Source organism: Dermacentor andersoni, chromosome 3 (assembly GCF_023375885.2).
Source record: "Dermacentor andersoni chromosome 3, qqDerAnde1_hic_scaffold, whole genome shotgun sequence".
In the NCBI taxonomy this organism is placed as follows: Eukaryota; Metazoa; Arthropoda; class Arachnida; order Ixodida; family Ixodidae; genus Dermacentor; species Dermacentor andersoni.
In genome coordinates this window covers 70,194,141-70,211,365 of record NC_092816.1, presented here as the reverse complement: position 1 = coordinate 70,211,365, position 17,225 = coordinate 70,194,141, and the positions used below count along the sequence as shown (strand labels likewise).

General features: G+C 44.0%; 1 long non-coding RNA gene across 3 annotated transcripts in view; it reads right to left on the bottom strand.

Moving 5' to 3' along the window:
- LOC129380617 (uncharacterized) overlaps window positions 1–17,225 on the bottom strand; it is a 468,422-nt gene that overhangs the window by 150,592 nt on the left and 300,605 nt on the right. The gene's annotated exons all lie outside the window — the stretch shown is intronic.

The window sequence follows — 17,225 nt, the reverse complement described above, 5'->3', positions numbered from 1 at the left end:
CCTAGGCGCTCAACATTATTCTATAGCCAATCCATACGGTGTGCTTCATAATCATATCGTGGTTTTGACTCATAAAACTACGCGATTTATCTTTTGCTCCACAGACAATTTTCTAAACAAAGAGAGAAAGAAAAAGAATGGAAAAGGTTAAACCGATGAAAAAGCTGTTTGCTACCTGACCCTGACGGAGAGAGAAATAAAGATGGAAAGAATAGCGGAGAGAAAAAAGGCAATCGCGTGAAACAAAAGTAGGCGCTATGAAGCGTTCTCCGTAAACTGACCTTTGCTTTTTACGCAAGGATTCTTCAAAATAGGACAAACTTACTATGCCTATGTTTTTGATATTAGACGTTTAAGCAAATCGTAGTTGTCCCTTTCATTTCAGCAGATTACGCGACACTTTTTTATTAAAAACGGGACGCTATAGAGAAACACTAAGTCAGTTTAGGCTTATAAGGTATTCTTTGAAAACTCAATTTTTGTTCATTTAACAATAATAAGTTCACTACAAGAAGATAGAATTGTGAAAACTTCATTTGTAAAAATTTAGCACATAAATCTGAGCGCCAACGCGCCAGTGTGTCATCTTCAATTTTAAAATATTGTTTTTTTTTTCGTATTTGTGCTGCGTTTGCTCAGAGAAAGTTCCAATCCGTCGCTCCTTTATAACACAATATATCACATCTTTAGATGTAAACGATTAATTGGGCCTTAGGAGATACCTTCAAAATCCAACACCTCATGCAGAGCTGATGTGGGCGTTTCAATGGGGCGCCGCTACATGTGTTTCATTTTTGCGACTTTTTCGGCTTACCAAACTTCTTCGCGGTAAGAGTGGCGTATTGGTATTGCAGCCAGTGTAGCTAGTGTGGCTATTTTGTTAGTGTATTTAGTGGCACTTTAATCTTCAGCACTTCCTGTAAGAATCTTGTAAACGGCATCATGTATATCACATGCACACGTACGGTGTTTCACTTAACTTGGGCAAAACTCTAAAACTATGCGTATGCTACGTAGCTAGACAGAACACGATAATTTGGTTTGCCGTCGCTTGGAGATTCCCAGATTATTTTTTGCATTCCACGTAAAGAGAGAATCAGTCTCAATTACTTAATCACCTTCCGATAACTGTAACTAGATGAAAAGTGTGAATGACAAAATTGCAGAGCAACGTGAGAAACACTCAATACAGCTTTCTATTGCTCAATACGCGTTACATAAAAGTGTTTTTCTGAGCGTGAAAGGTGCCCACACTACACGCTCAAAACACATTGCGTATATTCGTGGACAGCTTCCTAGCTCGGAAAAAAAAGAAAAAACTTTCGTGTAGCACATATGGAGCAGCAGAAAGCTGTATCGGAAGTTTTTAATAACGCAAAAGTATACTTTTACAGTGAAGCTGTAAAGGCCTACTTCCCGCAGGATCGGGTCCGCGTGTTAAGACAAAACTGTCATAATAACAATTACCTCCAGTACTGTCGCCTTCTTCCACAGCTAGCTCACTGACGCCCGTCGGCGCTACCGCGCGAACGCGCTCGTGCCAAAACGCTCCCACGTGCGCCGCCGTAATTAATTAATTAATTAATTGATTGAGAAGCACATAGACGTAACCAATTTTACAGCGAAGGTGTTAAGGGCTAGTTCCCCCGGGAACGTGTCCGTGTGTAAACAAAAACTCCCCACACGTTGGCCGATCCCGAAGATAGTGCAATGCCGGACCGACCCACGGCGGAGGGGAAGCAGGCGTTAAGCACACCCTCACGTGGGCTGATCCGGAGAGTAGTGCAATGCCGATCCGACCAGCGGCGGACGTGAAGCAGGCATGAAGCACTCCCCATACTTGGCCTGATCCCGAAAATAGTGCAATACCGGGACAATCTGCGGCCGTGGTGAGGCAGCTGTTAAGCACTCACCATACGTACGTCGATCCCGAAGATAGTGCAATGCCGGGCTGACCCGCGGCGGAGGCGCACTTTGCCATTAAGGGGCCCACATTACACAGCTTCCCTGCTCATCTTTATGCACGAGTGGAAGTGCACCGAGTTTTCTTTCTTTTTCAATACCGTGAAGCATGTGACAGCGCTCTTGTTCACTAGCGGTGACTATATATAGTGCCAACTCATGAATAGAGCCTAAGAAACAAACAAGACAGCAATATAAAAAGGTAAACATACTTATTATTTATGAGGCGACCAGTTATCCGTCATCGGTGATGCATTGCCGGCCGTGTATTCGGTAAAAGAATGCGTGACAGGGGAAGCGCGACAGATCAAATCAAATCAGATTTTTATTCAGCATTTCCTTTTTTGCCCTTCCCCACCCCCCTTTCTTTTACTAGAAAGATCGGGTGTGCCCAGACACGGGCATGACAAATATTTGCAGTGCCGCAATTACAAAATTTAGAAACGTAGGATGCAGTCTACCATTGCAAGAATGTTATTACTGGTGATCGCAGGGATAACCTTTTGTCCTCCTGTGAACACGATGAGCTGATAATGATCATACTCGTTTAGACATCGTATGATGATTTAAGCGATCGTTGCCAATATAGAGGAACAAAGTCCGAACATGCTGTCGTCCGTATGAGACAACCGTCAGACGCGAGCCTATAAAACTGCGATTAGTGAAGAAACATCTTATTTTGCCAGCGGCCGTATGGTGTAGAAATTTTCTACGCCTGATTATATTTATTTCTTATCATCCATTCCGCTGAGTGGCCGATATCGCCAACTGATGCTGTTTGCAAACAAATGATGAACTTCAATATGAATGAGAAACGAAAGAATCGCTACATAAGACGAGCCCAGAGATTCATAGCGCGAACGGACGACGAAAAAAAAATGTTTATTAGGAAAAATGGAAAGCTGTAGCACAAAGCTGGCATATCTGAAAGAAAAGGGTCTTTGTGCTTAGCATTCCATTAGGGATAAAAAGTAAGTTAGATTCGTCCATCGTAAGCCCGGCCATTGACCTCGAGCTGTTGCTTCGCCACGCTTCCAAGAGGTGCTTTCGTCTTTACGCCAGGCGACGTCGGTTGCATTACCCTCGGCAGCGTAACCTCGTCACCTAGCAGAGTAGACGGCCTAACAAATCCTTCCTCCAACAGTTGCTGAGTCCTTTGGTCCGCGAAGAATCAACGATAATAAACATCAAGCAAGGCAATAAAGCCAGAATAGGCAAAGATAGCAGCAAGGAAAAAAAAAAAAGCACCTGGCATTCCAAGTTGCCACGGCCCACTGGAGGTGTAGGCGAAGGCGACTTGATGACACACTGACAGTCGTAGGGTCATTATCCGGATACTGCACTTCGAATGGGGCGACACTATTGCCACACACTTTTCTCGCGGACGTCGAGATGTAGCATAACGGAGGCGAGGCATGCTTGCCGCTGGCAATGTTGGAGCAATACCAGCGTCTCGTTTTCTTAGGATTAATGCTTCAGTAAGGCCAACAAGTAGTGCGACAGCCGCATCTCTCTGCATGCTATTTGTGCCGTTGTTTCGTTCATGTCTGGCGATATCGCAGGCGCACTTAGTTTCTCCTTAGGCCAACGAGAAAATTTCAGCTGATATTATCCGTCGGGAGCCTACAGGTATTATTGAAAACAAGACGTGCGTTGGATTGGCCTCTCGGGCACCCAGTATGGTGAATACACTTTCTAGGCTGAAGGCGATTCAAAATTACTGTAGCATATTAAGCCCTGTTTCGCAGCAAACACACTACCATCTCGTTGTACGCCTTTCGATGCTTAATACGTCTTAACGCCGAACCAACTTGACGCCTACAAAAACGCGCTGACGTTACACAAACTTTTCCCAGCGAAATGAAATTAATGAGCCCAGAATTGCTAAATTACAAATGCGGTCCTTTGAAATCTCAATCAATATGGCCAAGTGCGTTTACATAATCAACCCTCCATTTCATGTCTCAATACTTCGCGTACCAGCTCTTTAAAGATGGAATAATACTTTTGGCAACAATTATATACCACCTGTGTAAAATGCATATGGCCGCAGGTTGGTTGTACTTATCGGCGTAAAAGTCTCGAATAACATACCATTTGGAATGAAAGAAGCAAAAAAATATCAGATGGGTTAAAAAAATACAAATTTCAGTAATTGTGCGCCGAATAAATATGAAACATTCATTTCAGTTGGACGACCATATTTATGTTTATGAATTATTAAATGCCAAGTGTTCTTTTTCACGCTGTAAACGGATAACTTTGTGGTGCTTAGTGTTTCTTTTTTCTTACAAAGTCATAACTGAGCGCGAGTTTTTATTTATTAATTATCTCCTCTTCGTTTTCGTTTAGTTTTCCTTGGGTGTCTTTCTGTGGCTATTTGAGTATATGTAGAATCAAACGATGACTCTGGTTACTCATAATTTAATTTTGTAAATGGCCCCGCTTCTAGCTTTTGGCTGTGGTGCCATACAGCGTATACGCACCCAATTAAAATAATTTTGTGAATTTTGTGAAAACAAACTTGAAAATTGGCAGCCACACAAGCACTTGAGGCAGTGATCATCCACATCATCATGCTATGCCTTCTGCATGATGGAGGCGATCTCTCATTGTCTGTGTCTTGCATCAGAGGGCTCGATTCTATGCGTGTAAACTGCATTATTTGCCAACAGCACAAAACTCTGTGCATTTCAAGAATGCACTTCTCTTCGCTTGGCTCTCAGTCGATAACTCTAACAGACGACTGGTTATATGCATTCTTCATTATATGGCCTGCCCAACTCTATTTCTTCCTTTTACTCTCAATCATTACTAGACTGCTCCCGATTGCTCTCTAATCCGCGCCTCGGCATTCCTGTTCATTAACGTTCTGTATATTATTTTCTTGTTCGGTCACTTCCTGCGCGGTTCTTGGCTTTTTCACAAGTGTCCTTACCATTCTCGTTGTTTCTGCATCATATATTAGTACCGCTAGGATCCAATGGTGGCGCACTTTTCAAGGAACGTGAGACGTTAACATTATTGACTTTAGAATCTCGTAAGTGCCCCAACTCATTTTCGGTCGTGTGGAGGTTTCCTTCACCATCATGCGAGTAAGCACTGCTGCACAGCTTCTACAGTTCATTTGCCAACCCCGAACTCCGATTCCCTCCTCAAAATGCCGAACACTACGTTAGTATTCTGCACTGTAACCCGCAAACCTTCCTTTAGATCCTTTGTACTTTTTCTTAGGCTTTGCTGTTTGAAGTCTACAATCATTCGTAATAAGTGATATGCAAAAGCGATAAAACTGAAGCGCAAACATTATCAAATCTCGCGATGACCGCATGTGAGGCTGCTGCATCCATGCAAATATTACCCAAGGCATTTCTTCAGAAAACCTTTTTGAGTGCCTTTCCCGAATGCCCAGTGTCCGGGCGTGCACAACTACTTCCGCTCGGCTTCTTAGAGAGTCGAGTGAAGGAGCCGAGTGTCTAGATGTTCACTGCATTCCCCATGGCGTAGCACTATCTCTTGGGAAGAGAGGCCAACGCATCAATGAGTGCATCCGGCCTGCGAGAGACGGGACACAGATCAGGAAACTGCACTCACCCACGAACAATAAAAAAACAACATAAGAATGAAGCAAAGCAAGCGATACCAGGTGCCCTCGGTAGCAGTAAACAAGCTGAAAACGAGGAAGCCCCGAGTTTCAGCACAGCCTCTATAGTATGCACATAGCCGACGCTTCTCCAGTCGTGTCTGGTGGCAAAAGCCTGTGCCGAGGCGCCTGCACTCACTCACCTTGATACATGGCTTTCTTATCGGCAGGGCCAGCCGCAGCGACACTGTCGTTGCCTGTTCTGCACTATGCTCACAAGCAGGCGCCTGAGAGTGTGGCATTGACCCCATCACGTCTCGAGCTGCTCTGACCGGGCCGGGATGAGATGCGCCGGAATAGACGGCAGTATTAAAAGAGCTAACGGGGGCTTGGGCTTCCAAAGGGGCCGAAATGATGAAGGGGAGAATAGGCACGACGACTAACAGCGGGTGCAAACATGTTGGAATAATATTGAATACGGAGCTGAGACAAAAAAAAAAAAATATGGGCGCATAGATGGCGTCGGGCATTAATATATGTTGCCCCAGCAACGTCAAGTGTGATGGAACTTCCTGCGCTCTTATGAACGACCAAGCGCTAAACTTGCCGCGGGCACCAAGCAGATTTGCATTTATTGGAAAGTTTCTTTTAGCAAATTTGTTTCTCACGTATGTCAATATCGATCCTGATAACTGTGTAGAAGACGTGCCTTGTACGTACGTCCTGGGTAAAAAACGTTCAGCAAAAGTGCCCGCACTCTGATGCGTAGCACCAGACTGTGCCCAGCTCACCATTTTGTACTTGAGCGGTTGGCATGTGAATCGCTTGAATTAAAAAAAAACACTAAGTAAACATTGCGACACTGCATAAATGACACTGCTGCAGACTTCCTGTGCCAACTCGTAGCAGCACTATATGTTACCAGCTCCAATTATTTTACGTTTCAGTGCGGCATGCGTGGTTAGGCAAAGTTTAAGCAGTGAATCGCGGTCGAGGCCTGCCTCGTCACGCTAGAGCACAACTACTCAAGCTGAGGGTTGCCTGCGTGAACGCGCACGAACGTTTACACAGACAAAGACGTGTGGCAAGTCCATTGTGTACGTCTTGTGGCTGCTGCAAGACACTTCAGCACCTTATATTTGAGTGTCCCGCTTTCAGTGCGCAGCGCATGTCGCCAGTGAGAAACTATCATCTCGTTGGCCTGCAGTGTACGATACTCGACGAATGTATATACCCCAGTGGTTGTGGGTTTAAACGTAATCAGGCTCATCGCGCTCAACTTACTTTTCTAGTGTGAAGTAACTTAGGTTCACGTTAGTAGCGTCGAAGCTATTTAACATTCTGTAGTAGCGTGACCTTCAGTCACCGGCCCTACTGTGTGTGATCTGTGCTGAGTTCTACGGTAGTCTTTAGATTTGTACTGTTGCTGTTCCTTTCCTCTTTACGCCCCTACTTCCTATCTTCCATTTCTGTGTTGCTGTCACCTCCCTTCTGAAGAGTAGGCAGGCGTTGTGCCCCTTCCGGTGGCAGTTGCCAGCTGTTCATCGCTTTCCCTTTCCTGTTAATTGTGTATATGTGTTCAAAACAAATAATAATAAGCAGTGAATTGTGCCACTGCTTTAACAATCACTTTTTAATGCAAGAGTCAAACGTAGAGATATGCGAATGATTGAAGCCAAGAATGAACGTTTTCGTATGTCGACAAAGCGGGAGTGTTGGCAAGCTGCACGAACACTTGGGCGATGTGGCATCTCTTGACATCTTCAAAGTATCAGCCCTTTGATAATTTACTTGATTTAGCACTGCTTAATCAATGTGGCTCTACAGTGATAGAGAGAGAGAGAGAAATAGAAGGCAGGAAAGGCAGGGAGGTTGAGTGGACGCACGTCCGGTTTGCAACCCTGCACTGGGGGAAGGGGGTATGGGGATGAAGAGAGAGAGAGGGGAGAGAGAAAACACAGTTTTGCGCACGACCCAACTTCGACTTCCAGCTGTCGGATCATTCTTGCTTCCTTGCGTCCTTTGGTGTCCCACAGTGATGCTAGCAAAGGCAGTACTCTACCTCAAGGAGACAAGGCACGTCTGGTTCGAGGCTAACTAATACAGATTGGTTGGTATAGATTCACGTCAGCAAAAAATATAGGGGACCTTTTGGGCAAGCCCAGAGGTCGACAGCTCGTCGCAATGAAGCAACTTCATGGATGTGTTCGGACAGGTGTCAAATCGCACGTCACTTACAATGATTATATCCTTGACGTTGCATAGATATATACTTCTGCGTCGATTCAGATATGTCCAAGGCTGACTAAGTCGCGTTGTGACTTATATGTGTGATGATGCTTTCAAGCAGTGCGTTTTTAGTTAAGGCGTGCTGCCTTGTCAACAAAATCAACAGAGTGTGGGTGTTTTGAAGAAGCGAAGTGACGGCGGGCATTATTAGCAGGAAAAAAATGTTGACCTAAGTTCTGCTAGTTGTCGTTTCCTTAATTAGTCACTGTGGGGCACTTGTAATTGTGAAATTGAAGCCGAGGAATTGGGTGAAGCCATGACTTCTTACCTGAAATCTTAAGACTAGCACCATTTTCGACGTATGAGGCCTTCAAATGTGCCACGAAATACATAAACGTTCAACAATTTTTCCAGAAGTGCTCTTTTCATAGTTTGCGACAACCTTAACTAGAGCGCCACATTTTTAGCCTATTTTAGTGACCAGTATCTAAGCAGGCCTGACTTCACTGCACCTTCGCTTCAATTTCTCAGATGCAGCATGTGGCATAAAGTGAGTAACTTAAAAGATAAGTTGCACATATTAGGTAAATATTGAAGTTGTCGTAAAAATTTTTCTTGCTGCTAGTCTGCCTAGCCACGTAGCCTACCTGCAAAAAATGCCTAGACTTTGATATGACAGTTTCCTTTATTATAACGTGTTCCGGAGAAAGAGAAACACAGGGTATAAATGAAATACCCAGTAGACAATTCGAGTAGCAAATAATTCCTAGGGAAGGGACATGCATCCGAGGACTGCCAAGAACCACGTGGTTAAAAAATGAAATTTGGGATTTCCCGTGCCGAAACTACTATGTGATTATGAGGCACGCCGTAGTGGGGTACTCCAGTTCAGTTTAGACCACCTCTAATGCACGGTGCAGGGGCGTTCTTGCGTTCCGCTCCCAGCTAAATGCGGCCGCCACGGCCGCGATTTGGTCCGTGTCCTCGAGCTTAGCGGTACTACATGATCATAACTACTATAGGCCAACACGGCGGGTAGAATTATGCGGTGTGACGAAATGAGGAAACTCGCAGTCAGCTAACGCTCGAAAGATGTAGTTGGAGATTGCTCGGAGACACTTCATCCCGTGGCGGACAGAAATACTTCTTATGGTGATGATTAATTTTAGTCGCTTTTTAGGTTCTATATCTTTGATGCGATCTCTCAGTGCGATTATTTGAAACGCGTGGCAAAAGGAGCCATGCTGCGGGCGTGTTGACCAGAACTATCCCGAGAGGTTACAATGACTGGAGGTTGTGGGCACGTGATGTATGCTTGACGTAGCGACCGGTGCTGTACGACCTAGAGCGCACCATGATCCTCCGGCCGAAAGCTTCAGATGACGAGATGATATGGGAGATAATGTGAGAAGGGAGCAGTGCGTTCCGAGAGACGCAACCGCAAAGGATGCGTGTCGAATGCCGAGAAGTGCAGAATTAAGGAATAATGAATGTGAATGTTGCCCACTCAGCTGTCGGAAACAGGGTTATCGCGGGGCGTGTGAGCATCGTACCTGACCCATCCGGCTGACTCACCTGTGAGCCGATCGCTTGTGATACTCTGTGACAACTACCTTCGATTTGTGCGATGCGAAAAGCATGCTCGTCAATGCACCCTGCACCAGGAATATGCGACACATTTGGTGCGAGTTGCTAGAATGATCCCAATAAAGGTTATTAAATAAGTGTATGTTGCGCGTTCGAAGAGCTACGACAACATTTCGTCGTTATGGAGTCCGCAGCTAGCTAATAAAGCAAAACAAAGAGAGATGCATTTTTTTATATGCCCTGTGTCGGCACCTCTACGATTTCGTCTTTCCCGCTATCACCTTCTATTCCCCGATGAAAGCCTTCGATGTTGGAATAAAGATTGATGTTATTTTATAATATCTCTTTTCTCCACCCTGGTGTAGCCAGCCGCTTTTCATATATTGCTTAACGTTTTTGTATTTCCCTCTCTTTGTGCTCTCCAATTCTGGTGCTTCACCTGTGACCCGCTGAAATATACACAGTGTTTTGTTTTTTTATGCCATGCAGAATTTTAATATATAGCCTGTTGACGGTAGCGTAATTGCTGTCCTTGAACGGCATTACTCAAAGTGGTGGACCTTACCAGCACGAGAAATCTAAATGCATGTTCGACTGTCAAAAGAAATATTCGCTAATAATCTTCATAATAAGTTGCTTTACGGCGCATATAGTAGTTTAGGAAATTTAGCCGATGAGTTTGTGAGGTAAATCCTCCTGGAAAGTCTTCGAAGGATCGTACGGGTTCCAACTTAAGCAACGTGAAACTTTCTGTAAAAAAAGCTATTTCGTGCCTCGTACTTTTTCTTTTTTAACAAACCAGCGTGTAATGCATTCAAGCCCAAAAATAGTTAGAACGCCCACGTATTTCGCCACACTTCTTGGTATAACTCAAAACTGGTGCCATTCAGAAAATTCGTACCAAATTGATACGCTTTGAGAACTTACCAGCTACAATTAGTAAATTGAAATATGTGCCATAAAGTAATTAAGTAAAAATATATTTATTCAACTTTTGCTAATAAGTCGATTATGCAGTTCGATTCCTCGAGCAAGTAATGTCCACCTCTTTGAGCATGGTACACCTCAGTGACTAGAATTATGCAATCTGCCACAGGTAATTTTCTTAAATTTTGTACGGTCAGAAAAATAAAGAACAGGAATACCATACAAAAGGTATTGAGGCTTTTTTAGCCTGAAAAAAAAAAACACATTTCTGCTGAACTTAGATGACCCAAGAGAGAGAAGACTGTTTCATGTGCATCATACGTGTATCTCATTGATTTATCTGAACCCAGGGTAACACTCCTTTCGTACTACTTAGTCACGTTTATAACGAAGAAGGCTGCTAGCTGCATCAGGACCTAGCTTTGCAAAGGAATCAATATCAGCGTCAACAACGTAACCTTGCAAATGCATCCGATAATTGGCTACGCCCGACCATTACCTCCCAAAAGGAGTTGAGTCCTGTGCCTCTGCTAATATGAGTCAGTAAGACTAACAGCGATAACACGCGCACAATGTTAATATTCACCGTTATGCTGTTCGACAGGTTCTGCTATGCTGTTCGGCAGGTGTAGTTTTCATCGAACAAAGTTTGTTGAACCCAATATATAGGCATACAGGTGGAGAAGTCCACTCGATGGGAGCTTTCTGCACTCCAGACGCACTAGAATCTGCCTTCAGGGCTGCCTTCGAGCACTAGGGCTCGAAGGCAGCCCTGAAATTAAGCAAATGATTAATGCGCCGTGTATCTCATAGACCACTTGCATACGAGATCACACGCTTACACGAACAGGGACGTGACATACTTTATCAACTGTGGCCGGCAAACTGTATACTGTCAGTGAAAGTTAACGTGCCGATGGTTCCACCCATTCTGCCCACAATTGTTGCGGATGTCATTCGGTTCCATTTTCGAGAACAGAGACATTAGCTGGCCGTCGTTGCGTAACACAGGACTGCGCAGGGGCCTTGTGGCATGGCACTAATTCGTATATACTACGTGCCCTAATTTGTGTTATTTTCTTGTTGGAATGTGCAAGCAGCACACCTGTGACACGCTCGGCTTTGATAAGTCAATGACGAGATAGAAAATGCACACTTTATGGCAAAGAAAAAGAGTAACAAGAATTGACATGTTTGCGTCAACTTCAGCCTTCCTTCACTGTTAGCGAAAAACCTCATTTTGCTTTCTTACACATCGAGTAAATTCAAGACCTCAGCAGCAAGTAGAAAATACTGAAGCATCATGAACGCACAGAGAATTGATGACAGATCTTCGAATTTACTCCTTCACGGACGTTATACTGAACTACAGAAACCGGTCTTTCGAGAAAATATGGTTCCCGCGTGGACGCGAAAAATCACGTCCAGTGCTTTGGTTATCAGCCAACGACAATGCAGGTCAACAGAGAACCCGACAAATTATCACGCGGCATTGAGATATATACTGCACATAACAGGCAGATGCGCCGCACATGGATCAATAGATACAAGGGGCACAAAGGAGCTGATTCCTGGCTTTCGCTAGTGCCGCGCAGAAGACGAATGTGGACCGACATCCCCCAACCACCCTATTCCGCATGCGGCGAGAAACAGACGGCTTTGTTTGTGTACAATCGGCGATTCACTTGATAGCCATGGATCTGCTGGTAGCTAATTGGTCTTAACGCCCAATTGCCCGTTCGGAACCGCGCTAACAGAAATGACGCAGGTTCCTTTTTTTTTCTTGCGCCGGCATTTGCTTTTCGCTAAGCCACCATCGTGGCCCTGTCTTAGGCACGTAAACCTTGACGGTGAGATGTAGGGCAGCTCGTAGTTTGTTGTTGTCCTTGACACCGAACAGCAGTTCAGAGAAAGTCTTCCTGCTCTGCCTTGAGTCGTGTCAAATAGTGCGTGCGTTTTTCTCATTCAAGGCATTGATGTATTTTCTAATAGGTTCAAACTATATCTGTGAATGTGTCGAATGTCGAGTAATTTCATACTTGCAAACTTTTGCTATCTGCTTATCCTAAGTGCGGTTACAGAGGCGTTGATATCGAATATGCGGTTGCCCGAATCTGTGTTAGAGCCCAGCGATTACGGGATCACTTCACTCATGCCATCATCTTGGAGGAATTCGTCAGTGCCAACCCTAATTCCACGCATTTTCAGTTTGACAGTGAGTCGTCGGAGACCGGAATGCCTGATCGAAAATATTCGAGAAAAAAAAATACGAGAGCTTTATGGTGACAGTAAGTTCGTTGCATTTGTTTAGTTCATGTGGCGGATAGGGCATGCCGTTCAAAATGCCATTTCTTAAAATAATTTTTTTTAAAATCGGCAGGACATTAAAAATATAACATGTTTCTTCCTCACTAAAAATTATATACAAGCTGACGTAGGTCATTACCTCCGCTGGTAATTCCGTCGTCTACAACAGTCTTTCCCTGTCGGCATATTTATTATAACACGTGCATTTTATCTTTGTCCTATTAACACATAAGGACTCCCATTCGAGCGCTGCATGGGCTAAGGCCTACCGGAAAAGCTGGGCCCAGGCCGGGACCGGCAACGTAGCCTTCACAGCTGCCCGGGCCTGAGGCAGCGGGCTTGGGTTATGTTAGGCTTGTTCGTTGGTACTCTCCTAATCCGGTTTCATATAGGTTGAGTATAAATACATGTGCCAGTTATTTTATCCGTAACAACACCGGACCCTGGCGAAAACGTAGGAAATGAGCATCGCTTTTTTTTTTCGTACGTGCATCCTGTTCAACAGTACCTGTTCAACAACCGAATCCAAGCGTCCACAATATCGAAAGGTCTGCGCGGAGTCTCCTGACTTAGATTCACTGGCGAAAAATGCTTTCTGATGGCCCTATCACCACTCCAAGTTTTCATGTGACGCGGTATGGACACGCCAAGTTTGAATCCGTGCGTGCGCACATTACCGGACGTGCTAGCCTTATTCGATAAAATGCTGCGAGAGCTCCATGGTACAGCCTTAACTATGATGCAAGGGGCATAAATATAGTTCCAGTTGACTAAGCGCAGGGCACAATATATTCCCTTAGCCAAATAATGCAGACGACGATAAAATAAATTAATCAATTTTGCCGGATTCGAGACCTTTGTTATGTAATAAACTAGAAAAAGGGGCTTAACCGAGGGCCCCAATTTTTAATTATGTTAATTAATAATTAATAGTTCATAGCATTAACTTAATACACAAAAATTGTGCCTCTCGGTTTACCGCCTTTCTCCTCGTTCATTACATAACACTACATTACATTACATTTCATTGATGCATTCAAGCAGCTTGTGTTGGTTTATTGACCAGTTGCCTTCACCCAAACAGATCACGTACTCGTGATGCCTGCGGCAGAAAGGATGTTCCACATCCACCGCCAAGATTTGTGAGCAGTGGGGCTGGCTAACAGTACAGGGCTAGTTCTAGAAGCAACAGATAAATACCCCGAAAAAAGGATGGGGAAACAGCGCCGTGGTAGTTAAATTTGTAGAGCACCGCACGCGTAGTGCGAAGACGTGGGATCGTTCCTTACCAGCGTCAAGTCGTTTTTTTCATCCACTTTCAATTCCATTAATTTATCAATTCTTTAATTCAATTAATAAGTACAAGCAATCTCCCCTGGGTTGTCCTAGGTGTATTTGTTGGCTTCTTATGATATGATTATTAAAAATCGGACCCCTTGGTTAATCCCCTTTCTTTTCGTTCCATATATATATATATTACGTTAAGGCATAAGAAAAGAACAGATTGGGTGAGGGAACAAACGAGAGTTAATGACATCTTAGTTAACATCAAGAAAAAGAAATGGGCATGGGCCGGACATCACCGATGATAACCGATGGTCATTAAGGGTTACGGACTGGATTCCAAGGGAAGGGAAGCGTAGCAGGGGGCGGCAAAAGTTAGGTGGGCAGATGAGATCAAGAAGTTTGCAGGGACAACATGGCCACAATTAGTACATGACCGGCGTAGTTGGCCAAAATGGGAGGGACCATTGCCCTGCAGTGGGCGTAACCAGGCTGATGATATACATATATATATATATATTACAGTGTTAGCTATTAGAGCTCGCTTATTATTTACTGGCTGAATACTAGTAATATACAACTGACTGCCATCGTGTGGTATGCCCTTTTTTTACAGTGATAGCTGTTATGAGCTCTCTACCCAGTAGTTAGTTATCGCAGCCGCTGGTCACGCTACTGGAATCGCAAAATTATCTGCAAGAATTACAATGAAAAAAAAAACCATTGCCATTGCGCTGTGTCGATGCGGTGTCCTAATTAATGTTGACAGCTCCCTCAAGGGCATTAGGCGCCTCGGCATAGAAACTGCACAGGAATCGGTTTGGCTAGAAATGAGTCTGGCGCCTTGTCAAACACTAATAAAGGAAGCTTTTTATGTACCATGTAACTTCATTCATATCATGTTCTTGGTCTTCATGACTGCTGCTGAACATATGACCACGCATTTAAAGCGCCAACTACTTATTCGTAGTGACCTTAACACACCTGGCTTTCAGTGAAACTGCAACATCTATTCTCACTACAATAATTTTATAGCGAATAAATGCTCTTCACTGTTACATTTCGTAGCTTTTAACTCCATTCAGCAACATAATTTTACTGAAAACTGTCACACTTACATTTTAGAGATGTGACTGTCGAAATGTTTCAAATGTAACTGTATCGTGCTCTGACATTTGCCTGGTTCGACATGACACGCTTCACCCGCGGCATAAAATATTTACATTCTTGTGGGCCTTACGCCATAACAATTCAAATAATGAGATCAATTTGCCCCGCTCCGCTTTCATATCTGGTGACTATGTTGGCCTATTCAAGTTTTTCTCTGCAGTTGATTGGTCTCTCGTGACTAGTTTATGTGACGTAAACGAATAGGTCCATTGGTTTACCGAGATCGTTCTGGATAGTATGCATGAACACATAGCCCAGCACGAGCCCAAACGAAACAAATTTTCCCTTTGGTTTCCTGAGGAATGTATCGTTGCTCTAAAACGTAAAGGGAATGTCCAGATAAAATCCAAAAGTCGTTAGTCTAACAAATTGATATAAGAATGCTGCCTATTGCAGCTCCTCCGTAACCACCTCTACTGGTGAGATCAGAAGTCTCACATTGAGCCATTGGTGGAAAGCGCTTCTAATCAGCCGCCTCTAATCAACCGGCAGACTTTTGAAAACACTTTCGCTTGTACTCCAGCAACAGTGGATATCATATCCGTCTCTCGGTGCCAGAGTGGAGGAGTGCAAGCAGTCACTGAATTTTTCGCTGTTCATTTCTCCTCCATATCTCTCAAGAAACATTTTCAAGCCTCTTAACAAAAAAATATTTAGAAACTGCGATTTTAACACGGGGTTCTGTCATGAAAGGCCTGAAAAATGAACAGTGTTAATCTTAAAATGGTATCTTGCGCTGTGTGCGTGTCGTATTTTTTTTAATTCTTTTTTCTTTGAACAGCTTGGCTAACGTTAGCTGGGAAAGCGCCACCTAACAGCACTATCTATCAGCCGCGTTGTTCTGCTTGAACTTCAAGAGAGGTACCTTTGGAAGAAAATATCATCAGCACATGCCTTGGGCGCCTGAGACCACCTTTGTCCTGCGCCCCAGATGGCATCTCAGCCTCTACTATCAAAAATTACGGCAGTGTTTTTGTACCTCTGCTGACATCAATATTATTGACTGTCTGAATACTTCTACTTCACCGTGTCCCTGGAAAACCACTCGCGTTTTTCCTATGTCTAAATCAGGCTCCAAAACGGATGTCGCAAAATATCGCCCGATTTCTCTTCATACCATTTTCAAGCTTTTTGAATGAGCTATTCACCGTGCATTGTTGTTCAGAGTGAAAAAAAATGTGTCATGGTTGCAAATCAGCACAGATTTGTTTCTGACCACTCAACGACCAACAACCTTGTCAGTTTCATGACGCAGGCTTCCACGCCCATCACGCAAAAGGGGGTAAGAGGCTGCACATGTGTACGGGGACCTCAGCAAAGCCTTCGACGTATTCAATCATCCGCTCCTATTCGAGAAGCTTGCACACTACGGTGTTGAAGCTGCTATTGTAGCTCTACTACGCAGCTACTCCTTGATAGGTCCAGTTTCTTCAGTCTCAATGATGGATGGATGGATGGATGGATGGATGGATGGATGGATGGATGGATGGATGGATGGATGGATACAACTTTCTTGTACGTCCGGCAACGTAATTTGCTAATGATAATTATTTTTGTTATGGTATGCAGTGGTGTGCTCCAAGGTTCCGTGTTAGATCTGCGTCTTTCTTAATTTTCATCAACGACGTTTCCTCAATAATCCAAAAGTCTTAATTTCTTCTTTACGCTAGTGACATCAAAATGTTTGAAGAGATATCCAGTATTCAGTACTGCCGCGCTCCGCAGAACTACCTATCCTCATTCACTGCATGGCGCAAAATAAAGGGGTTCACTCTAAATTGAACTAAAACCAGAATTTTGTCATCTTAGCGTAAAACAGATCTATGATATTGTGCTGCCCCGTTTCTGTCTATTGTGCATTGTTAACTAGAGTTGTTTAATGAAGTGATCTCTGTGTGCTTTCTGATAGAACGTTAAGCTTCTCCGCCCACTCTCAGCGCGTAGCACCACGAGGCCTATGCGCGCTCGTTTCCAGCTGAAGACTCGCAAAAGGCATTCTCCACCCCACTACGCCTCCTCAAATTGTTGACATCTGTACGCCTCCCATTACTTAATCACGCCTCAGTGTGTCACGGTATGCCACAACCAATTCAAATAGCACACTAATTTAGCATGTAAAAGAAAAGTTCATGAGTGTATATCGGGTGTTTCAGAGAACACTTTCGAATTTTTTTAG